The sequence below is a fragment of the Cetorhinus maximus genome, chromosome 3 (genome assembly GCF_964194155.1).
Source record: "Cetorhinus maximus chromosome 3, sCetMax3.hap1.1, whole genome shotgun sequence".
Taxonomy (NCBI): domain Eukaryota; kingdom Metazoa; phylum Chordata; class Chondrichthyes; order Lamniformes; family Cetorhinidae; genus Cetorhinus; species Cetorhinus maximus.
Window position 1 is genome coordinate 45,396,953 of NC_135881.1, and position 25,941 is coordinate 45,422,893.

Sequence of the window (25,941 nt, forward strand, 5' to 3'; positions counted from 1 at the left end):
TCCCTTGACTTCTGAACTGCACCCACCCTGTTGATCACTCAGAGGAGTATGTTTCCATGTGTGTGGATAATCAAAAAGACAGTGAATGGAATACCACATGTATGAATGGGAGGGGATGCACTCAAACTCTGGAATAGGAAAGTGGGGGTTGGGAAGGGAGACGGTGTAGCCTTCAGTAATGAGGGCAATGGGAAACTCCGTAAAAGTCGAGGTCCATTGTCTGGGGCTTGCAGTCAAGAGTCAGAGAGTAGAGACACTTCTGGGGCTCTGGAAATGACTCACAGAATATAGACTGTCCTGGGGCTCTGTGGAAAGGTGTCAAAGAGCAGAGACAGTCCTGGGCCTCTGGAGAGGACTCAAAGAACATGCACTGCCCTGGGGCTCTGTGGACTTCACAGTCAAGTGTCAGAAAGTTGAGACAATCATGGGGTGCAGCGGGTCATGCTGCAGGAGTATTCATGGTGAGCATGGTGTACTCCAGCTCCAGGGAGGGGCAAGGGTTGTGTGCTCAATAGGAATAACGTTTGGTGTGCAGGGCTGTCTCACAGTCGCTGTCCATGGGCTTGCCTCTCTCTGTACTGGGCTGCAGATGATTATGGGAGAAATCTGCAGCCTGTATTTGGGGAATACATAATAAAGTGGGGAGTGGGGGGTGTGGGGGTATGTGAAGCTGTCCTGGGGCGGGTTCTGCTCAGTAGGTGACTGAGCACACAGCCTCTAGATGGGGAGGCTAGAGGTCCACATGGGACATGGGCATGTAACAATGATGGGCTCAAGGGGTAGGAATGTCGACCACAACAACTATGGGATCCAGTATTACTGGGGGAGGCTGGAGAATAACAGGTGGGAGCTCTACCTTCATATCATGATGTTCCAGGTAGATTTCTGGGATGCGGACAGTGAGAGAGGAAACGTTGAAGCTCGTCTCATAATAGTAGCGAAGAATCACCATCTTGCTCTATTGGAGTTATGACACAGTCATAAAACAAAAGTAGAAGCAAATCTAAACAGGAGGAATCTGAGGCAGTCTGGGAGGAGTGCACTGCTGGACTAAGGGGCCCTTTCTGTAGGCACCATCTAACTTATTGGCGCCACAAGAGTAAAATGCTCTCTGAGTTGAGAGGAAGGAGGAAGATCTTCCTGAGAAGATAGCCATTGGAACTCATGCCTTTTCCAACACTGTAACAAGGATATGTAGGATATGTAGAAGTTATACATCACTGTCGCTGCATTTCAATATTAACACATAGGAATGTGAAATTTGGGAATGCAATCAACTGTTGAGGAGGCTCAGTTGTAGCATATTTGGTATTCCATCAATGGAGGCCTTCATGTACTTTCTAGAATTTGCATTCATAATGGGCCAAAGGGCATCCAGTCATTAATCATGAGCAACTTATTGTTAATTAGTGTGCCAGATCAGAGATTGGAGCACTGAGCTAGGTTAGGTAGTGCATGTCATTCAAGCCTTCTCCAACCACTGAGGGATTCAGATGTCAAGTCTCAGGAATGGTATCTTGGTCACCTCAATGTATGTGTTAGCACCTCAGATACAAGGCTGTATCAGTAACAATAAAAATAGGGCAGAAACCACTATAGACCATTACAGTTGGTATTTGAGACAAATTGTGAGCTTCATTATGTTGACCTGATAATCATTAATGCGTTCAATCTTTCAATTCAAAGAAAAGGATGAAGTAAATATGGATCCAGGGCTCAATGATGCCCTTTTGAGGGCCCTAATGCAATGGAGGAGATGAAGGAGGGAGAGGCGCCACTGAGTGCAGCTCCAGAAAGAGGTCCCGCCTGGACGGCCAGGGTCAAGGGGAGCCAGAGGAAGAACAAGATGGTCAGGAGGAGACTCCCAGACAATGAAGGCAACTCACCAGACCTAGTATATACTGAAGAAGACTCTCCTATTTATAAATGAGTGAGAGATAATGCCGTGCACGTCTACCGTTGTCCTGAGCTCTGGTAGATCACATCTGCCACATTCTTCGTGAAGACCTAATGCCTCATGGATTGGGAAGCTATCCCCTGCTAGTGGCCTTAAAAGGTGACCGCTGTGCTCAATTTCTTCACCTGCGTGTCGTTTCAGGGATCCACAGGGGGCCTGTGTGGCAACTCTCAATTCCCAACACATAGGTGCATAAAGGATGTCACAGATGGCCTATACATCACTATGTGAGGTTTTCTCTAGATGAAGATAGCCAGGCTGCAAGATTCAACGGCTTCGCAGATATCTCAGGCTTCCCAAGTAGGCAGGGTGCAATTGACTGTAAGCACGTGGCCTTAAAGGCTCCATGGCAGCAGCCACTAATGTTTATTAACCGCAAAGGCTACCATTCACTCAATGTTCAACTGGTGTGTAGTCATCAGAAGCACATAATGCATGTTTCTGCCAGATACCCTGGGAGTTACCATGACTCAGATCTTGAGTCACTCCTAGGTGCCTCAGATTTTCAAAGAGATTGATCATCTGCCGGGATGGCTACTTAGGGATAAAGGGTACTCACTCGAACGCTGGCTGATGACATTGGTGAGTTGCCCTCAAAGTCGTTCAGAGGAGAGGTACAATGCAGCTCACAGCTCCACATGGACCCTAATAGATCAGACCATTGACATTCTGAAGATGCACTTAAGATGTCTGGGCTGCTTAGGTAGCGTGCTACAGTACACTTCCGAAAAGGTTTCGTGCATCATTGCCCTTCACAACCTAGCGCTGCAAAGGGGTGGTCTTTTGCCAGAAGGTGAAATAGAGCAGGATGAGAACTTATTGAAGGGTGAAGATCAGGAGGCCCAGGAACCTCAAGAGGGTGATGAGGGTCAGTTTGAACGTGACAAAGCCATAGAGGAAGCAAGAAGTGGGAGATGTGCCCGTGGCACTTTAAATGCTACCAGATTCCAGAGGGGTAAAGTGAAGGCAGGGGGAGATGGCCACATTTCTCCTGGCCATTTCACTGAAAGGAATGTCCAACCAGTCACATCGAGAGCTAGTTCAGCTTTCACACAGGCACCTTCTAGCCTCATGATTCACCAGGCCATGATTTTTTTTTATATTCATTCACGGTATGTGGGCATTGCTGGCTGGGCCAGCATTTATTGCCCATCCCTAGTTGCCCTTGAGAAGGTGGTGGTAAGTTGTCTTCTTGCACCACTGCAGTCCATGTGGTGTAGGTACACCCACAGTGTTGTTAGGAAGGGAGTTCCAGGATTTTGATTCAGTGACAGTGAAGGAACAGCGATATGTTTCCAAGTCAGGATGGTGAGTCGCTTGGAGAGGAACTTCCAGGTAGTGGTGCTCTTTCCTTCTAGATGGTACTGAGCGTGGATTTGGAAGGTGCTGTCTAAGTAGCCTTGGTGAATTCCTGCATAATGCACATTTGTGCCAGAAACACTCTGGGTGATCTCTAAGAAGGTTAGCAGTGCACCCTCACTATGGGAACTGAGAGTCCAATCAACAACGAGAACGCTGCGGAAAATTACTTGAACCAGTCATCACCCACATAAACAAGAAACTACAGTGGCCAGTGAGATGAGGACATGGTTGGGGATCTCCTTGACCTTTGGCACTACCACTGAGGAGACACAAGTGCCGCTAATCCATCAAGGCTGCTGAGCTGCCCTCATACAATGGTGTATCGTGAGGAAGAAGGAAGAGGAAGAATAAATATGAATCCCACAGAGGAAGACTATCATTGAGTGGGAGGATGGCAGGAGGTAGGGGAGGTGATGGTGTAGTGGTATTGTCACTGGACTAGGCTAATGCTCTGGGGACCTGGGTTCGAATCCGCCATGGTAGATGGAATTTGAATTCAATAAAAATCTAGAATTAAAAAATCTAATTATCACATTGTTGATTGTTGTAAAGACCCATCTGGTTCACTAATGCCGTTTAGGGAAGGAAATCTGCCATCTTACCTGTGACTCCAGACTCCAATGTGGTTGACTCTGAAATGGCCTAGTAAGCCACCCAGTTATATCAAACCGCTGCTACAAAGTCGCAAAAAAAAGAAATGAAACCGGACAGATCAACCTGGGCACCAGAAACAGCAAACTCAGCCCTGTCAAGCAACAGCCTGACATAGTCATCCTCATAGAATCACACCTGACAAATAATGTCACCATCACCATCCCTGATTCCCACATCCTGCCTCTCAGCTGCTGAATCTGTGCACCTCCATGTTGAACACCACTTGGACAAAGCACTGAGGGTGGTAAGGGTGCAGAATGTACTCTGGGTGGGGAACTTCAATGTCCATCAACAAGAGTGGCTTGGTAGCACCACTGCTGACCCAGCTGGCCAAGTCCTAAAGGACATAGCTTCTAGACTGGCTCTGCAGCAGGTGGTGGGGGGAACCAACAAGACCTCATCCTCACCAACCTGCCTGCCGCAGATGCATTTGTTCATGATAGTATCGGCAGGAATGACCACTGCACAGTACTTGTGGAGACGAAGTCCTGCCTTCACACTGAGAATACGCTCCATCATGTTGTGTGGCACTATCACTGTGCTAAATGGGATAGATTTTGAACAGATCTAGCAAGACTGGGCATCCATGAGGCACTGTGGGCCATCAGCAGCAGAATTGTACTTGAATGCAATCTGAAACCTCATGGTCTGGCATATCACCCACTCTACCACTACCATCAAGCCAGGGGATCAACCCTGGTTCAATGAAGTGTGCAGGAGGACATGCCAGAAGCAGCACCAGGCATACCAAAAAAAAAAGGTGTCAACCTGGTGAAGGTATAACACGGGACTACTTGCGTGCCAAACAGCATAAACAGAAAGTGATAGACAGAGTTAAGCGATCCCACAACCAATGGATCAGATCTAAACTCTGCAGTCCTACCACATCCAATCGTGAATGGTGGTGGACAATTAAACAACTCATTTGAGAAGGAGGCTCCACAAATATCCTCATCCTCAATGATGGGGGCACCCAGCACATTAGCTAATGTGGTTCTGCTATTTAAGAAGGGTTGTAGAGATAAACCAGGGAACTACAGGCCAGTGAGTCTCACATCAGTGGTAGGGAAACTATTGGAGAAAATTCTGAAGGAGAGAATCTATCTCCACTTGGAAAGGCAAGGTTTGATCATGGGATAGTCAGCATGGCTTTCTCAGAGGGAGGTTATGCCTAACAAATTTGATTGAATTTTTTGAATCTACACCTGGTGTGTAGATGAAGGTAGTGCAGTTGATGTAGTTTATATGGATTTCAGCAAAGCCTTTGACAAGGTCCCACATGGGAGACTAATATAGAAGGCAAATGCACATGGGATACAGGGTAATTTAATAAGGTCGATTCAAAATTGGCTTAGTTGTGGGAGACATAGGGTGATGACAGAAGGATGCTTTAGTGGCTGGAAGCCAGTGTCCAGTGGCGTACAACAGGGATCTGTGCTGGGTGCCCTATCATTTGTCCTTTATATAAACGACATAGATGACTATGTGGGGGATAGGATTAGTAAGTTTGCGGATGACACAAAGATTGGCTGGGTGGTTAATAGTGAGGTTGAGTGTCTTGGGCTACAGGAAAATATAGACGGGATGGTCAAATGGGCAGATAAGTGGCAGATGGAATTTAACCCTGAAAAGTGTGAGGTGATACATTTTGGAAGGAGTAATTTGACAAGGAAGTATTCAATGAACGGCATGCCACTCGGAAGTTCTGGAGAACAAAGGGACCTTGGCGTGTGTGTTCATAGATCTCTGAAGGCGGAGGGGTATGTTAGTGGGGTGATGAAAAAGGCATATGGGATACTTGCCTTTATCAATCGAGGCATAGATTACAAAAGTAGGGAGGTCATGTTGGAGTTGTATAGAACCTTGGTGAGGCCACAGCTGGAGTACTGTGTGCAGTTCTGGTCGCCACATTATAGAAAGGATGTGATTGCACTGGAGGGGGTGCAGAGGAGATTCACCAGGATGTTGCCTGGGATGAAACATTTAAGTTATGAAGAGAGGTTGGATAGACTTGGGTTGTTTTCATTGGAGCAGAGAAGACTGAGGGGGCGACCTGATCAAGGTGTACAAGATTATGAGGGGCATGGACAGGGTGGATAGGAAGCAACTGTTCCACTTAGTTGAAGGGCCAGTCACGAGGGGACATAAGTTCAAGGTGAGGGGCAGGAGGTTTAGGGGGGATGTGAGGAAAAACTTTTTTACCCAGAGGGCGGTGATGGTCTGAAATGCGCTGCCTGGGAGGGTGGTGGGGGCGGGTTGCCTCACATCCTTTAAAAAGTACCTGGATGAGCACTTGGCACGTCATAACATTCAAGGATATGGGCCAAATACTGGTAAATGGGATTAGGTAGGTAGGTCAGGTGTTTCTCATGTGTCAGTGCAGACTCGATGGGCCGAAGGGCCTCATCTGTACTGTGATTTTGTGATCAGTGCAATTGATAAGGTTGAAGCATTTGCTATAATCTTCAGCCAGAAGTGATCCATCTCGGCCTCCTCCGAAGATCCCCAGCATCACAGTTGCCAGTCTTCAGCTAATTCGATTCATTCCACATGATATCAAGAAACGGCTGAAGGCACTGGATACTGCAAAAGCTATGGGCCCTGACAATAGTCCAGCAATAGTACTGAAGACTTGCTTTCCAGAACTTACCATGCCCCTAGCCAAGCTGTTCCAGTGCAGCTACAACACCGGCATCTGCCTGGCAATGTGGAAAATCGCCCAAGTTATGTCCTCTACACAAAAAGTAGGACAAATCCAACCTGCCAGTTACCGCCCCACCAGTCTACTCTCGACCATCAGTAAAGTAATGGGTCATCAACAGTGCTATCAAATGGCACTTGCTTAGCAATAACCTGCTCACGGATGCCCAGTTTGGGTTCCGCCAGGGCCACACAGCTCCTGATCTCATTACAGCCTTGGTTCAAACATGGACAAAAGAGATTAACTCCAGAGCTGAGGTCAGAGTGACTGCCCTTGACATCAAGACAGCATCTGACCGAGTGTGGCATCAAGGAGCCCTAGCAAAGCTGGAGTCAATAGGAATCATGGGGAAAACTCTCCGCTGGTTGGATTCATACCTAGCACAAAGGAAGATGGTTGTGGTTGTTGGAGTTCGGTCATCTCAGCTGCGGGACATCACTTCAGTGTCCTCAGTCCAACCATCTTCATTTGCTTCATCAAAGACCTTCCTTCCATCATAAAGTCAGAAGTGGGGATGTTCGCTGATGATTGCACAGTGTTCAGTAACATTCACGACTCCTCAGATTCTGAAGCAGTCCATGTCCAAATGCAGCAAGATCTTGACATATTCCAGGCTTGGGTTGACAAATGGCAAGTAACATTCGCGCCACACAAGTGCCAGGCAATGACCATCTCCAACAAGAGAGAATCTAACCATCACCCCTTGACGTTCAATAGCATTACCATCATTGAATTACCCCACTATCAACATCCTGGGAGTTACCACTGACCAGAAACTGAACTGGACTAGCCATATAAATACGGTGGCTACAAGAACAGGTCAGAGGCTAGGAATCCTGCGGTGAGTAACTCACCTCCTGACTCCACAAAACATGTCCACTATCTACAAGGCACAAGTCAGGAGTGTGATAGAATGCTCCCCACTTGCCTGGACGAGTGCAGCTCCCACAACACTCAAGAAGCGTAATACCATCCAGGACAAAGCAGCCCACTTGATTGGCACCCCAACCACAAACATTCACTCCCTACACCACTGACGCACTGTAGCAGCAGTGTGTACCTTCTACAAGATGCACTGCAGGAATTCACCAAGGCCCCTAAATCAGTACCTTCCAAACCCATGACCACTGCCATCTAGAAAGACAAGGGCAGAAGATAAATAGGAACACCACCACCTGGAAATTCCCCTCCCAGTCACTCACCATCCTGACTCGGAAATATATCGCCGTTCTTTCATTGTCGCTGGGTCAAAATCCTTGAACTCCCTTCCTAACAGCACTATGGGTGTACCCACACCACATGGACTGCAGCAGTTCAAGAGGACAGCTCACCATTATCTTCTCAAGGGCAATTAGGGATGGGCAATGAATGCTGGCCCAGCCAGAGAAGCCCACATCCTGGGAATGCATAACAAAAAAAAAACGTTGAAATAAGAGGATTCAACTATACATAATCACAATGCCTTCAGTTGACCAAGCCATTCACATACAGATCAAATGTATTAACAAAAGTGGAATCTTTCACAGTGGTAGCACAGCCGTGACCCAAAAGTGATTTCAATATTTCTTAACTTTCCTAATCCTACCACTATGCCTGGTTGTAGCCCTGACATCCGCAGCAAAGGTGAAGGCTGCTACATCCTGATGTCTGTGGTGACCTTGGCGGCCCTCCTCTGATGGCCCAAGTCCTGGAGGGTCCCAGTCTGATAAGGGTCACTTGCTCAAGGGCAGATGCACCCTCCTCAGCCTGAGCAGCTGGAGTGGATGGGAGCATAGGCAGAGGGGATTCTGAGCAGCTGGACACCCTTGGGCTGTCCTGAGTGGAGCTCACCGGGGTATCAGCCTGATGCTCATCCTCCCTGTGGGTTCCCAAGAGCCCCGCCCTGATTCGTTGAGGAGAAAGGGCACTTGAGGGAGGTCAAGGTGCCTTGTCTGCCTCTCACCCAGACCTTGATGATGTCCACCAATATGTGTGGCCATGGAGTCCAGGGTTGAGCGCAAATCCAGCAAAACTTGCAGAGCTAAAGTGTCCAAGGTGATTGCCAACCCTGGTGACCTGGAGGCACTTGCAGGTCGGAGCCACGACATTTAACAGAACATGAATGGACTCCTCCATCCTTCACTCTAGTGTGCTGAATAACTGGCAATCTCTGCCTGATGTTCCGCCGTCTGTTGTTGCATCTCCAGCATTGAATTGGCAGCCGCTCACAGAGACTCATCATCTGACTCAGACTGAGCAGGTGGCTGGTCTGCAGCAGCCCTCCGAGTATCGGAGACCTGGGCTCTCCCTGCCTCCAACTGTTGCAGAGACGTGTCAGTGAAGTGTTCTCCAGCAAGTAAGCCTGAGCCTAATCTAGAACTATGCCCCACCAAGAAGGTGTGTGTCTCTATGCTGGTGGAGGGTGTGGATGAGCGCTGCAATGGTTCTTCCTCAGCTTCCTGTTCAGACATGATCTGGGGGCTAGGACTTATGGTGTGCTGCCTTGTGGACCTCGATCTGCTGGTGCCTAACAGAAAGAGAATTGAGTTGTAGTTGATGGGCATGCGGTAAGCAAGATTACAGTGCATTCACTGTGATTGCCAGGATGTGATGAACTGATGGAGTGTGATCCTTACTAGGTTCCTGAGACAATCTGATCTTCCCTCCCCCACAGGGGTGATCCCTGTCCTCTCCAGCAATCTCAGAGGCATCCTCCTCAAATTCCGTGAGTCAGGATGTCAGCTGTCCCTCCCCCGGTCTGCGCTCTTTCACACCTGTTGTGGGCCAGCTTGCCCTGGATGAAGGTAAAAGAAAGGAATATGATGAGATGGGATGGAGGTTGGGAAAGATGCATGCCCCCTGTGTTTGGTGAGCCCTCCCCAGAAGGGGCTGAGGACGGAATGTGCACAGCATGATAAATGGGATGGTGGTGATGTGAAAGTTTCCGTGAGACAATCAGCACTGATATGTGTCCCTCGCTAATGGTGTGTGGGATCCCTGAATAGAGTAGCCCTTGGATTACATGATGCCATGATGAGAGTTTGATATTGGAAGGGCCTGAAGGATAACCTATCCTATCAGAGCAGATGAGATCCTTCATCCTCTCTCTACACTGGATGGCGTTTTGGGAGCGGTGGGCAGCTGTGCTGACATCGTTAGCGATGGCCTGCTAGGCCGGGGGCGGGGGGGAGGCCGGTGTGCTTTCTGGAGTCATCCCTGGGATAGAGCACATCCCTTTGCGTCTGCACTCCTCGAATCAAAGCCTGGAGGGCATTGTGGCTGAAGCAGGATGCTGCCTGCTTCTTTTGGCTTGCAGCCTTCTTCTTCTGGGTGGAAGATATTTGTGTGTGTGTCCTCGAGACAGGTGGGCTGGAGAGAGTGAGATGTGTGTGCTCGGCTGGCAGTTAAATACAGCGCCTGGAACTTCAACCCCGCCAGGTAACGGCAGGGTGGACGAATCAGCTCATGACTCACCAGGTGATTCGGTGAGACACTCGCCTGTGCATAATTAATGAGCTTCCAAGCGCAGAGTTGGGTGCAATTTCCTGCCATTCCAAGCAGCAGGCTATGTGCCACTGCACTTATTGCAAAAACGGAAAATTCCACCCTGTGTTTCACTTTTAAGGTTAAGTCCAGTTCCAACCGCCCGTGGAATGCTAGGAGGCGAAAGTTAGCAAATTTCTGAAAAGCGTCCATTACAAACAGCCTTTTATCTTTGCAGTTCTGTCCCTTTCGGGTGACCAGACATCCTGGTTTTGCTGGGACACTCGCAGTTTTTCACTAAACACCCCAGTGCCCTGACAGTTTTCTCCACATTGCTCAAATGTACCAGCTTTCAGTTTCCCTGAGTCTCCTCCCCTTTAACCTGTCCTTTGCGTTCCATTTACTGTTGGCAACCCAAAAAAACCCTCTGGTGCTGTGCTGCACTCTGGGCTTTGGAATGCCACCCACTTGCTGACCATTAAGCGGCTGTGTCAGGACACTCCCACATGTGCAAAACCAGCATCCGGAGCTGGCAGGGAATAAGCCTAAGTCTCTGGGTGACAAAAGAAGATTGACAGTATTCTCCGTCAAACAGAGGCAAGCTCAGTTGAGCCATGGCATGTCCAACCAAACTTCTCATTGAAAGTTTGTGTGCTTTCCTGCTTGCAGCTCTGGGTGCAAATAAAATCTCCTGCACTTGAGCTATGTTTGTGAGTTTAAAATCCAGCTTCTGCACGAAAACATTTGTTGTTATAATCCAATCAGAATCCAGAAATGTCATTGAAATAGAAGTCTGTGGTTCGTAATTGGCTGTCTTCACTAATTGGGTCTCTTCATTGGGTTGTCTACCCAGGCTGGACATATTCCAGGAGATGTAACGAGGTGTCAGCTGTGGCTCAGTTCATAACAACCCTCGCCTTTGAATCAGAGGGTTGTGGGTTCATGTCCCACTCCCGGAAACCAAGAACTGTGATTGTACTCAAAAAGAGTTGCAATCCGTGACTGTTGATAACTCGAAAGTTTCCAGGAGATGTCATCACATGACCTCTTACTTTCAACTACACCTCCACAGACTTCTGCCATTGGTTGCCCAACATGTCAATCATCCCAGAGCCCTACTTCCCCAAGGCTTTTCAATGTGTCCTGGTTTAACCTTTGAAAATCTGGTCACTCTATGTCTCTTGAACTTTAAACATTGGCTTCCTCTAAGTTGAATACATTATTGCTGAAAGGCTGGCTTGCAGCATATTTCCATTGTGAGCTTTTCCCCAGTGTTTGGAGTAAAATTACAGAATTCTTGGTTGGGCATTGCAAACAAAATAAATATTTGGGGAGAAAAGACTATGTGCAAAGGTTGTGAAGTGGACTAATTGATAGCTCTTTCAGAAAGTAGAAGACAGGCCATTTGTTGCCCTGCTGTGTGCAAAACCCTATAGGATAGATTCAACTCTAAGCATGGAATGGTAGGAGGCAAGGCGGAAGTTCTTCTATTTCTGCTAGTGAGAAAATCAATTCACTTTAAGGGGCTAGGCTTCATTTGCATTCTGGCATCAAGTTAGGTGCTCTGAACTGCTATTCCAATGCAGATTTCCAGCTCCGGATAGCCTGAATAGCTGAGACAGCCAGTAGACAAGAAGTTCAGAAGGGAAAGCTATTTGCAGTGAGTGAGGAGCCTGAGGCGGCAGAGTCCACAGTAATTTTGGAAAGCATTTCCATTTTTCCTGGCACCACAGAAATAAATCCCTTCATACATTTTGAGCATTTACTGCTTTTGGTACAACTGGATGCAGGATGCACAGCACACTTTTCTCCCACTTGTCCCTCAAAATTACATTAGGGTTCTTTGTGTTTCATGCAGTTAACGAGGCCCCTGCCTGATTCAGGTGGGTACTTGGCCCAACCTTGTAAATATCATTTGTAAATGGTCAAAATGGCAGCAGACAGCATTGGAGTGAGAATGGGGCTGTGTGTGTAACCCATTTCATCAACGCAAGCTGAGTTAAAATTGACTCTTAAGATTTGAGAATCTTGGACTAAACAGCATTTTGTCTGTCCTCGATATTCAGTCAGAACTGGAGTTACTTATGTCAGCGTCTATCACTGAGCAATATAACTATTTAAATTTCATGAATCCTTTTCCTTGATGGATGAATGACCAAGGTTCTGATTCTACCAAGGGCAAATAGTAGGAGAGAATATTCAATAAATCAAAAAGGGTTACACTGAAAAGTTCATGTTTTTGTTTTTACAACTGATACTGATCTTTTCTGTTTTCATTTCAGATTTCCAATGTTGAACCTTTTTCTTTTAATAGTGATTGTGACATGAGCTTGTGTGTTAAAAACATGAAAGATTATAGGGAAAAGAAAAAAAGAAAACATGGCATTTATATAGCACTTTTCACAACCACCGGACATCTCAATCTGCTTTAGAGCCATTTAAGTTTTTTGAAAAGTAGGCCGGAACCTTGTGCTGCTACCATCAACGGGAAACGAGAAGGGCAGGTGGGCACACGTAATTGTGTGGAAGACACAATGTCAGCTTCTTGAAGGAGGGGTGAAACTACGGAATTAAGGTTGCGACGGATTGGAGATGGGTTGAGCTTCCCAATGGAAAGCGGCAGGAACATGTTCTAAATGCATTAGCATGCCACACATATTCATTAAAACACCATTTCGCCAGTCAAATAGTACCTTTGCAATTAACCCTGAAGCAAACAAGAAACATGTGCTTTCAGATTCGCAACTGGTTAAAAGTGACATGCAGTAAGTGATTTAGACTGAGTAGGAGCTCCTTTTCTTTCATGGGGAACTTGTTGGACCATGGCAGGCACTGATGCATTAAGATTGGGTGGTGGCAGTGCAAGGGGGATAGGGACACGATTGACCGAGGGAGGGTTAGTCACGGCGGACTTACGAGGGCTCATGGGGGACAGGGGGAGGAAGCTGGAATAAACAGGGAAGGTCAATATCTACAGATGGGAGGTGAAGCATGATTATGGAGAGATCCAGGGATATAGAGGGAAGGTCAATGGTAAGTCCTGAGAGTCGAGGGTAACAGAGGGTAGGTCATGGGTGATGAAGCGCTGGTTGAGGCTGATGGAGGGAAGATCAAAGGTGACTGAGGAACGGTAGAAGATGATGGCTTCCAGCTCCAGGGTCAATGTGGGAGTGCCCAGGGACATAGCTGCAACAACACAAAGAGTTCTCCGGAGTACATGTCAAGGATGGAGGTGTCCACCGTGGGAATGGTGGAGACGAGGGTGTGGCTGATGCAAAGTATAGGGTTCCCCATTGGTCAAAAGTTCTCAGGTCAGGCGGGAGGGCCTCCTGCTTCCATCCCTGGGAAACAGGACCTCCTGCCATTTCAGGACAGCCTGGTGGAGAAGCTGCAGAGAGCATCACTAAATCATGGTGTCACTCTTTTGCTCTGAGACATCACTCTAGAATAGCAGGCAGGAGTAACAGTTGTGGTTATCTGGGGGTGGGGGACGGGGCAGGGGGGAAGGATGAGCAGATGATAGCAGCAGCTGAGGATATCTGGGGGATAGGGGAGGGGCAAGATCAGGACGTTTTGGCAGCAGCTGTAGTCTCAAGACATCCACTCACACAGCCAGCTTGATGCTGTCGGATTGCAGGGAATGAATGCCTGTCCAGGTGCCCTTTAAATGTAGTACCCAGACCTTTGACCCTGTGAGGTTACGATGGGGTCACTGACTTCCTGCCCGTCCTCACCACGATTGGCCAGACATCTGGTCCACGAATATCTAATTGGCTAGCTACTACGTGATTCTGCGTGGTCAGCGGAAGTCCCGCACACTTCCAGTCCTGCCATCCGAATACATGATGCTACACAAGATTCTGGCCGTAGTCATTGTTGTAATGTAAGAAACTCAGTAGCCAACTTCCCACAGGGAAAACTCAAGGAACTGACAATACAAGTAGCATGGAAAACTTGAAATTACCATTTTAGATAATAATGTTCAAATGTGTAACGGTCCCCAAACCACTCTACCTTTCACGTGTTCTTTAAGGATCTCCTTAAAACCCACCTCTTTGACAAAGATTTTGGTCACGCTCCCTAATACCTCCCTCTTTAGCTTGGTGCCTTTTTTATCTGAGTTCACCTCTGTGAAGTGCCTTGGGAAATTTTTTGTTGGTGATGCTATATAAATGCAAGTTATTATCTTTTTTAAATCCCTTTGTCCACTGTTTTGGTGTTAACCCATTTACTTTAAAATGGTTACTGCCTCAGCTAAAAGTAGCAATTTCAGATTTAAGCGTTAAGCATTAAGTGTTGGTAATTTTAAAGCAGTGGAATTTTAAAGCCAAGGGGCAGAATTTTCTGCCTGTCGGGCGGGCGGGCCCAACCCAATCTCCGGTGGGCGGGGAGCTGATCCCCGCCAGTGAAGCAGGCCGCACCGCCATTTTATGTGGGCGGGCCAATTAAGGCCCGGCCAGCGTGACGTCTGCCGGGAAGCGCTATGCGCTTCTTGTGCGGGTGGGCGGGATTCCCTAAAAGTGAGAGTGCGCTCTTTCGCGCATGCAGCCTCAGGGAGATCGCTTCCACTTTGAAAAATATTAAAAATAGAAAAAAAAAATTCTCTAACATGTCCCCCTCAAGTGACAATGTCACATGAGATGGGACATGTTCATAATTTACAGAATAACTTTATTAAAATTTTTAAAACCCTGCATGAAACCTCTTCCTGTTGCTGGATGAGGTTTCATGTTTTCTCTATTTGCTGCCGGGGCTCCTGGCCGACCCGCCAACCTTAAGGTTGGACGGGCAGGTCCTTTAATTGTTTAAATGATCCTGTCAATGGCCTCAATTGGCCATTGACAGGTCGGCGGGCCCTCAGCTGATTTTGCTGCACCCCCGCCTTCCTGAAAATTTAAATGGGGTGGGATGACATTGGGGGTTCCACCTGACATCATCCCGTGTCTTTTTACACGTCAGCGAGCGGGCCCTTCCCCTTGCTCACCAATGGCAAAATTCTGCCCAAGGTGTTTTAAGGAATACTTTTGCCTTATTCTGAACTGACTCTGGTAAATGAAATCATTACAACTGTTCAGCACCAGTTAGTCAGGGTATGGAAGGATTTTCTTATGAGGAGAGGTTGAGTAGGTTGGGCCTGTATTCATTGGAGTTTAGAAGAAGGAGAGGTGACCTTATTGAAACATGTAATATTCTTAGGGGGCTTGACAGGGTAGATGCTGTGAGGTTGTTTCCCCTTGTGGGAGAGTCTAGGACCAGAGGGCATAATCTCAGAGTAAGGGGGCACTCATTTAAAACAGAGTTGAGGAGGAATTTCTTCTCTCAGAGGGTAGTCAATCTGTGGAATTCTTTACTGCTGAGGGCTGTAGAGGCTGGGTCGTTAAGTATATTCAAGGCTGAGATAGACAGATTTTTAATCAGTAAGGGAATCCAGGGTTACGGGGAAAAGGCAGGAAAGTGGAGTTGAGGATTATCAGATCAGCCATGATCTCATTGAATGGTGGAGCAGACTTGATGGGCCAAATGGCTTACTTCTGCTCCTACGTCTTATAGTCTTATGTACCTTTTATCATGAGTGCTGACTTGCATTACATTTGTTTCCTTCTGCAGTTCTTTCATCTAAAATATTAAATCAGTTGCCAGATGTCTATATATTTCAGTGGCACAGAACAGATAAAATAAACAAGAACTTGATGTATCTTACTGCCTAAATTCAGTTCACAAAAATAGAGTAGATATTATCAAGAGAATTTTATAATAGTTTACCAACGTGAAAACAATAAATTGTATTTATTTTTATCACTTACTTCAATGAGCAGAGAAAAAAAAATTTAAAACAACCAAGCGCAGTAAATTGTGTAGCAGGTTGATCAAGAAATAATTTAGCCAAACACTTGCCAGGAAACCATGATTCAGTTTAACATGGCTAACCATTCAATGAGTAGGATTTAATTTGGCAGAGAAATGAATGTTAGTCATTTTCAAATGTAATTAAACTGAGATTTTTTTTTCAGTTTTGGGAAGTTATATAAATTTTAAGTTGATTACATTTAGTTTACATTTGAAGATTTCAAAGCACTATTCTGTTTATTTTGGAGTGCCGATTTAATTTGCTTTCATGATTTACATAATTGTCATTAATAACCTTCAGTTACGTGATACAATTCTTTTAGTTAATCAGTTCATGTGATTTAACAGTTGACCTTTCTATCAGTGATGTTATGCCAACCACATGACCCTATTCCTGTTTTGCAACTGTCTTGTGTTCATCTTGGCTTCATCTAATAATATTACAGAACAGAGTTATAGAATCATTAGAATAAACCTTTTCCAATAATATGTTTTTATCGTGGACTGATTATTCATAATGAAATGAACAGTAAAAAAATGGAAACCAGGAAGGTGGGTGGTGCACAGTGGTAAAATTACTTCTGAAAGCTGCATTTAACTGTAGCTAGGATTCATGGGAGTAATATCTACGTTCTGTGAAGTATATTAAAGATCCCCAGTGAAATGAAATTTGAGAATCTTGATTGAGTTCCCAGCAGACACAGGTCCACAGGAAGAAATTGGGCTGAGTTCTGTACTGGTTTTGTTAAACCTGGAGACGGCAAGCACCCACACTTCCTGGTTTTACTTTGTTCGGGTGCATAAAATGGGCAGCTGATTTGATCTGTTCAGTTTCCTACTGAGAAGGTTAGGTTAAAATTCCCCCTAGAGTGGAATGGAAATGCCAGATTAGTATTATACAGAAACCTTATGGCTGATACTCATTTATAACTGTAAGTCAATTCAAAATGCTTTAGAATTGGTGTAAGTCGGACCTGAAAGATTAAATGCAAACAGCTTGCAGCTCTCCAATGTAAGAAAATACACTCTGGTTTAATGAAGGCAGAGTGGTGGGAAAGGAAACTTGGATCTAAATGAAATTTAAAGGGCTGGAGTCAATTGAAGAGGAGTGTCAACAGATGAACAAAAATTCAGAAAGCTTTTGGATGGCTTGAAGGAAACAGCCTCTGTGCCCTTCCACAGCACAATCACCACAGGTTACCATTTAAGAATGCACAGACAGCTTTTAGGCCACGGATGACTGCTGATACTCCTGCTTGCGGCTCCCTGCTAGATGGTAACTACAAGCACCCTTAAGGCAGCTTTGTATCTGCTTACGTGAAAAGTAGCAAATTTACGACAGGGAAGGAAGCCATTCATCCCATCGTGTGTGTGCTGACCAAAAACGAGTAGTCTAATTCCAGTATCCAACTCTTGGTCTGTAGTATTGCAGGTTATGACAGCTCAAGTGCACATCCAAGGGTAGAATTTTCAGGTCAGTGAGCGGGGGTGGGGTCCACTCGCCGACGCGTAAAATGACGCATGGTGACGTCGGGTGGGCGTCCCGATGTCACCGTGCGTCATTTAGATTTTCAGTTTGGCAGGCGCGCAGCTGAACTGTCAAAAGCCTATTAAGGCCTGTTAAAAACTAATTGAAATAATTAAATGAGCTGCCCATCCAGCCTTAAGGTTGGCAGGCAGGAGAAGAGCCCAGGCGGCCTTTGCATTTCTCATGGAACCTCATCCACGGGTGGGTTGAGGTTTCATGAAGTGTTTTAAAGTTCAATAAAAATTTTTTTTATAATTCATTGACATGTCCCAGCTCATATGACACTGTCACATGAGGGGACATGTTATAAAAGTCTTTAATTTCTTTATTTAGATGTTTAAAACTGAAACAAATCTCCCTGAGGCACAGAGGTGCCTCAGGGAGATTTCTGCGCTCTTTTGCGCACATACGTGAAAGAGCGCAGGCCCCGACTCAGGGAATCCGCCCCCTTGCCCACACGGAGCGCTCAGGGCTTCCGGGCGAGCATCGCGCTGGGTGGGCTTTAATTGGCTCGCCCATGTAAAATGGCAGAGCAACCCGAGCAGGGACGCCAATCGGGTTCGCGCCCACCCCTGCTCACCCCTGCACAACCCCCCCGATGGGGGGAAATTTCTGCCCCAAGTATTTTTTAGATCCTGCCTCAACCACCCACTCAGGCAGTGAGTTCCAGACTCCCACCACCCTCTGGGTGAAAAAACATTCTTCTCATCCCCTGTTTTCCTGTTACAAATTACTTTAAATTGTTGCTAAAGGGAATAGGTCCTTCCTATCCACTTTATTTAGGCCCCTCATAAGGTTATACACCTCAATTAAATTTGTCCTCAGCCTTCTCTGTTCCAAAGAAAACTACCTCAGCCTATCCAATCTTCATAGCTAAAATTTGCTATTTCTGACATCCTCATAAATCTCCTCCATACACACTCTAGAGTGATCATGTTCTTCCTGTTGTGCCCTTATCAGAACTGTACGCAATACTCTTGCTGTGGCCTAACTAATGTTTTATAACCTCCCTGCTCTTATATTGTATGCTCTCTCTCTCTCTTTCAGCTTGTTCCCATGTTACATTGGGTCACCACAATGCTGGTGATCACTCTCCCCCAACTCCATGCATATCAACCATCATTTTTGGATATGGCAGGCAGTGCCCTTTCTGCCACTTAACCCTCACCACTTATCTGGGTTGGGGACTGGCATCAGCACTACATGCTAATTTGCCTGCACCAGTGGCTGGGTACTTCCTGCTCTTATATTCTGCCCCTTGGCTACTAAAGGATAGTATCCTGTATGTTTTCTTAATCGCCTTATCTACCTGCCCTGCTACCTTCATGGATCTGTGCACATGCACACCAAGGTTCCTCTACACTTCTCAGTATTCCAACATTAATTGTGCACTCCCTTGTCTTGTTTGCCTTCCCCAAATGCATTATCTCACACTTCTCCTAATGAATTCCATTTGCCACTTTTCTGCCCACTTGGACCAGCTCATTTCTTCATAATTTCTTGAGTGGGTTTGGGGTAGTTTTCTGCAATAATATGTGCTAGAACCAACATGGGGGCATGCCATATTAGATCTAGTATGAGCTGGATTTAGCTAACAGTATAATGGTGAGTGAACATGCATCAAACAGTGATCATGATATGATTGTGTTCAATATAGCATTTGAAAGGGAGGAAAAAGAAACAGCTATTATGATTTTAGGTAAGGCTAATTTCAATAGGCTGAGACACAGACTATCCACAGTAAACTGAGCAAGTCTGTTAATGGGTGAAATGGAAGATGAGTGACAGCTGTTCAAAAATAATTCAATGTAATACGGAACCAGTTTATGCATCTAAGGGAGAAGAACTCTACTTGCCAAAAATAGACATGTGGACAACTAAAGAGGTTAGAGATAACCTTAAAACTAAATGAAAAAGCATACAAAAATGTAAACATAGTCCAGATCCCGATGAATGAGAAAGATACAAAGAGGAGCTAAGGCTGACAAAGCAGATTGTAAGAGCTACAAGAAGGGAGTACGAAAAGAAATTTGCAAGGGATATCATAATAAACAGAAAAAGACTTTGACAATTAAATTAGGAAAAAGAGAATGGTCAGATTCAATGTGGGCCCCTTGAAAACTGATATCTGTGATGTTAATAAAAATAGCAAAGTGATGGACATGCTGAAGAATTACTTTGCATCAATATTCATAGTAGAAGAATACGTCACAAGTTAGACGTCCTAAGGAAACTATTATTCAAACAGGTAAAAGCAAAATACTGCGGATGCTGGAAATCTGAAACAAAAACAAAAATAGCTGGAAAAACTCAGCAGATCTGACAGCATCTGCGGAGAGGAATACAGTTAACGTTTCGAGTCCGTATGTCCATTCTGATGAAGAGTCATATGGACTCGAAACGTTAACTGTATTCCTCTCTGCAGATGCTGTCAGACCTGCTGAGTTTTTCCAGCTATTTTTGTTTTTGTATTATTCAAACAGAGACAGGGACCCAACAAAATTAACGTAAGCAAGATAACAGTAATGGAAAAATTATTGGCACTAAAAAGTGATAAACCCAAGGACTAGATGGTTTCCACCACAGGGTATTAAAAAAAAGGTGAGGACATTGCAGATGTCTAAACTATAGTTTTCCAAAGTTCTCTTGGTTCGGGAACCTTTCCTTAAGTTTAGAAAATTATGTGCAGAATTTAGACCCTGCCGGGCGAGCTCGGTGGGGAAGTGATTTCACACTGGCAGGCCAATTAAGGCCCGCCCTGCATGAAACGCGATCGAGCGCTGCCTGTGCGAGCGGGGCAATCGCGAACTTCACACATGCATTCGATTGAGAATCTCCCTGAGGCACAGAGCTGCCTCAGGGAGATGAAGTGTTTAAAAAAAAATAAAGATTAGAAAAATGTTATAAAAGATAACCCCTCATGTGACTCTGTCACATGAGTAGGGACATGTTATAATTGAAATCTGAAAAATGTTATTTCATTTTTATTTGATGTTGGAAATCTCATCCTGCCCGTGAATGAGGTTTCCAAAAAGAACAAAGGCCGCTTGGCCTTTTCACCTGCCTGCCAACCGTAAGGTTGGACAGACAGTGAAAAATATAAGTTAATTGATCCTTTAATGTCCTTAATAGGCCTTTTAATTGTCAGAGGGTGCGCTGCCAGCTCCAGTGCATGCCCGCCGAACGAAATATTGCGCGGGACACTTGCCCGATGTCAATGCGTGTCATTTTATGCTCGAGTGGGTTGGGCGCGTGTCCGCCCGCTGAGATAAAAATTTTACCCTATGTATGTCACTTCACTATTTAAGGAACAGAGAGAGGGAAAGCAGGGAATTGTAGATGTGTTGGCCTAAATTCAAATTGTTAATCTCTATAATTAAGGACAGAGTTACTGAACATCTTGAAACTTTTCAGCTGAGCAGAGAGCCAGCAAAAATTTGCAAAGTGTTAGTCATGTCTGTCAAGCCTGGCTGAACTTTTAAGAAGTTACTAAAGCAGTGGATAGGAGAATACCAATGGATGTTATTTATATGGACTTCTAGAAGATAACTGATAAAGTCCCTCATAAGAGACTGTCAACTAAAACAGAAAAGCTCATGGAATTGAAAGCTAATTATCGATCTGGTTAGCAAATTGGCTGAGCTGAGCAGCAAGAGACAGAAAGATATTGGGCATGTAATCTAATTGATAGGATGTGACTAGTGATGTTCCACAATGATCGGTAATGAGGCCTTAGCTATTCACTGTATTCATTGACAATCTGTTGACACAAAGATGTTTGGCATCTTACAAAGAACAAAGAAAAGTACAGCACAGGAACAGGCCCTTCAGCCCTCCAAGCCTGCGCCGATCATATTGCCTGTCAACTAAAACATTTTGCACTTCCGGGGTCCGTATCCCTCTATTCCCATCCTATTCATGTATTTGTCAAGCTGCCTCTTAAACACCACTATCGTACCTGCTTCCACCACCTCCACTGGCAGCGAATTCCAGACACCCACTACCCTCTGCGTAAAAAACTTGCCCCACACATCTCTATAGTTTTCTCCTCTCACCTTAAATCTATGTCCCCTAGTAATTGACTCTTCCACCCTGGGAAAAAGCTTCTGACTATCTACTCTGTCCATGCCAGTCATAATTTTGTAAACTTCTATCAAGTCGCCCCTCAATCTCCGTCGCTCTAGTGAGAACAATCCGAGTTTCTCCAACCTCTCCTCATAGCTAATAACCTCCAGACCAGGCAGCCTCCTCTGCACCCTCTCCAACGCCTCCATATCCTTCTGGTAATGTAGCGACCAGAATTGCACGCAATATTCCAAGTGTGGCCTAACCAAGGTTCTATACAGCTGCGGCATGACTTCCCAGCTTTTATACTCAATACCCCTGCCAATAAAGGCAAGCATGCCATATGCCTTCCTGACTACCTTATCCACCTGCGTTGCCACTTTCAGTGACCTGTGGACCTGTACACCCAGATCCCTCTGCCCGTCAATGCACATAAGTGTTCTGCCATTTACTGTATAATTCCTGCCTGTATTAGACCTTCCAAAATGCATTATCTCGCATTTGTCCGGATTAAACTCCATCTGCAATTTCTCCGCCCAAGTCTCCAACCGATCTATATCCCGTTGTATCCTTTGACAACCCTCTTCACTATCTGCAACTCCTCCAACCTTAGTGTCGTCTACAAACTTACTAATTAGCCCAGTTACATTTTCCTCCAAATCATTTATGTATACTACAAACAGCAAAGGTCCCAGCACTGATCCCTGCGGAACTCCACTAGTCACAGCTCTCCATTAAGGAAAGCTCCCTTTTCCTGCTACCCTCTGTCTTCTATGACCAAGCCAATTCTGTATCCATCTTGCCAGCTCACCTCTGATCCCATGCGACTTTACCTTCTGTACCAGTCTTCCATGAAGGACCTTGTCAAAGGCCTTACTGAAATCCATGTATATAACATCCACTGCCCTTCCATCGTCGATCATCTTTGTCACTTCCTCAAAAAACTCGATCAAGTTAGTGAGACATGACCTCCCCTTCACAAAACCATGCTGCCTCTCGCTAATACGCCCATTTGCTTCCAAATGGTAGTAAATCCTGTCACGAAGAATCTTCTCCAATAATTTCCCTACCACTGACATAAGGCTCACCGGCCTGTAATTTCCTGGATTATCCGTGCTACCCTTCTTAAACAATGGAATAACATTGGCCATTCTCCAGTCCTCTGGGACCTCACCCGTAGCCAGTGAGGATGCAAAGATTTCTGTCAAGGCCCCAGCAATCTCCTCCCTTGCCTCCCTCAGTACTCTGGGGTAGATCCCATCTGGCCCAGGGGACTTATCCACCTTAATATTCTTCAAGACGCCTAACACCTCCTCTTTTTTGATCTCAACATGATGCAGGCTATCTACACACTCTTCCCTAGACAAATCGACTGCTAAGGCCTTCTCTTTGGTGAATACTGATGAGAAGTATTCATTTAGTATCTCTCCCATTTCTTCCGGCTCCACACACAGATTCCCACCTCTGTCCCTGAGTGGGCTTACCCTTTCCCTGGCTACCCTCTTGCTTTTTACATATGTATAAAAGGCCTTGGGATTTTCCTTAATCCTGGTTGCCAGTGACTTTTCATGACCCCTTTTAGCCTTCCTGACTCCTTGCTTAAGTTTCTTCCTACTTTCTTTATATTCTCCATGGGCTTCATCTGTTCCCAGCCTTCTAGCCCTTACGAATGCTTCCCTTTTCTCTTTGACTAATCTCGCAATATCCTTCGTTATTCAAGGTTCCTGAAACTTGCCATGCTTATCCTTCATCCTAGCAGGAACATGCTGGTCCTGAATTCTTATCAATATTCTTATATTGAAAGCCCCCCACATGTCAGTTGTTGATTTGCCCTCAAACATCTGCCTCCAGTCTAGATTCCTCAGTTCCTGCCTAATATTGTTATAATTAGCCTTTCCCCAATTAATCACCTTAACCCGAGGACTCCTGTTATCCTTATCCGCCAGTACCTTGAAACTTACTGAATTATGGTCACTTTTCCCGAAATGCTCTCCTACTGAAACTTCAACCACCTGGCCGGGTTCATTCCCTAATACCAGGTCCAGTATTGCCCCTTCCCTAGTTGGACTGTCTACATATTGTCTCAGGAAGCCCTCCTGGATGCACCTTACAAATTCTGCACCATCCAAACCCCTAGCACTAAGTGATTCCCAGTCAATATAGGGAAAATTAAAATCACCCACCACAACAACCCTATTGCTTTTACATCTTTCCAAAATCTGCCTACATAACTGTTCCTCAATCTCCCGCCGGCAATTGGGGCCTATAGTAAACCCCCGACATTGTGACTGCACCCTTCCTATTCCGGAGCTCTACCCATATTGCCTCGCTGCATGAGCCCACCGAGGTGTCCTCCTGTCGTACAGCTGTGATATTCCCCTTAACCAGCAGTGCAACTCCCCCACCTCTTCTACATCCCTCTCTATCCTGCCTGAAACATCTAAATCCTGGAACGTTTATCTGCCAATCCTGTCCACCCTTCAACCAAGTCTCTGTAATAGCAATAACATCATAGTCCCAAGTACTTATCCAAGCTCTAAGCTCATCTGCCTTGCCTGTTATACTTCTCGCACTGAGCAATGTTCCCCCTGGTATGGCCCTTCTCTCTGCTCCCTTAAGACCGAGGAATGCAAATTTGAAAGGGTACGGCAGACAACTGGTTTGGCCATCCAACGCCAGATCTGGCTGGACTGCTTAAAACACTATCAGGTCCAGCTCTCATCTGCTAAAACTGCTCGCTATTCTGGGATCACCCTGGCATGGAAAGATGACCCCTGGCTTCATTTCTTGATTGTAAATCTTCTTCTTAAGCCCCCTCCCTGTCCCCTCCACTCTCACGTCCAACAATGAATGCGAGGATCTCATGGATTTCTTTGCCACTAAGATTAAGACGATACAATAAGTTTCCTCTGTCGTATATTTCCCTTCCACTAGCCCACCTGGCTAAACTTCCTTTAATGCTCCTCCCTGCCCTAGCCCTGAACTTGCATCTTTCCCTCCTATCTCCCGTCATGTCATCTCTAAGTTCATCTTGTCCATGAGACCCACCTCCTGTTTTCTGAACCTTATTCTCATTAAACTGATCAGCTAACTTCCCTTCCTGGCCTCCACATTAGCTGGTGTTGGAAATGGTTCTCTCTCTTCAGGTGTTATTACCCTCTGCTATGAAAATGGTGTGGGTCAGGAAGTTCTTCAACAGGCATTAGGCCCCCTCATTAACAGATTCAGAGCCAATCATCTATTTAGCTGCATGGGATATAGATTCACACATAATTTTAATTACTTTCCATAGCACTTTACTTTCTTTAAAATGGAAAATTCTCCCATGACTATTTACTCTGACCTACTGTTATCACAAAATAGACCTAGAATGTGTATGTAGATTCTATACTGTTATCTTTTATGGGCTAAATCTTCCGGTTGGCATGTGGGAGTGGGCCCGACACGCCGGCATGTAAAATGACACGCAATGACGTCGGGCATGCGTCCCGATGTCATTGTGCGTCCCGATGGTATCATGCGTCATTTCGATATTTCGTTTGGCAGGCGCACGCCGGAGGCAGTTGCGCGCCCGCCGAACTGTCAGCGGCCTATTAAGGCCATTAAAAAAATAACTCAACTTGTTAACAACGCTGCCCGTCCAACCTTAAGGTTGGCGGGCAGGTGAAGAGCTTTTTTCAGGAAACCTCATCCACAGGCAGTATGAGGTTTCCTGAAGGTTTTATAAAATAAATAAATACATTTTACTTACTTCACAAACATGTCCCAGCTCATCGGACATGTTTAAATAAATTTTCACTTTATTTATTAAGAAGTTTTCACAACCATTCAATCTCTCCGAGGCAGCTCCGTGCCTCAGGGAGATTGCTGTGCTCTTTTGTGCGCATTCGGGGGGCATCCTCCCCCTGCCCGCACAGGTAGTGCTGAGCGCTACCGGCCACGTGTTATGCTTGGTGGGCCTTAATTGGCCCACCCGCGTAAAATGGCGGCATGCAGCCGACCGCTGGTGGCGATTGGCTCTGCACCCCCCCCCGCCCTCTCCTGCCCAGCTTGCCCGCCATAGGTAAGATTCAGCCCTATGTGTTTAGATGGGAGTTTAGACTGCTTAATCTGCAGTGCATGGGCTATAATGTAATGATTAACAAGTTAGCTTGTAATTGGGACAAAAACATTTAGCATTTTCTTTGCATTTAGAGCAACCCTTTCCTTTTAATATATTAAAAATTTGCCAAGAGTATGACAAAATATTTCAAAACAAATTGTGGGGCAATCCATCATTGTATTAAGAGCAATAATGCCTTAAGTCTTACATTTACTAAAAGAAAGCAAAGGATGGACTTATAGTTTTGAGAAATGGTAAAAATA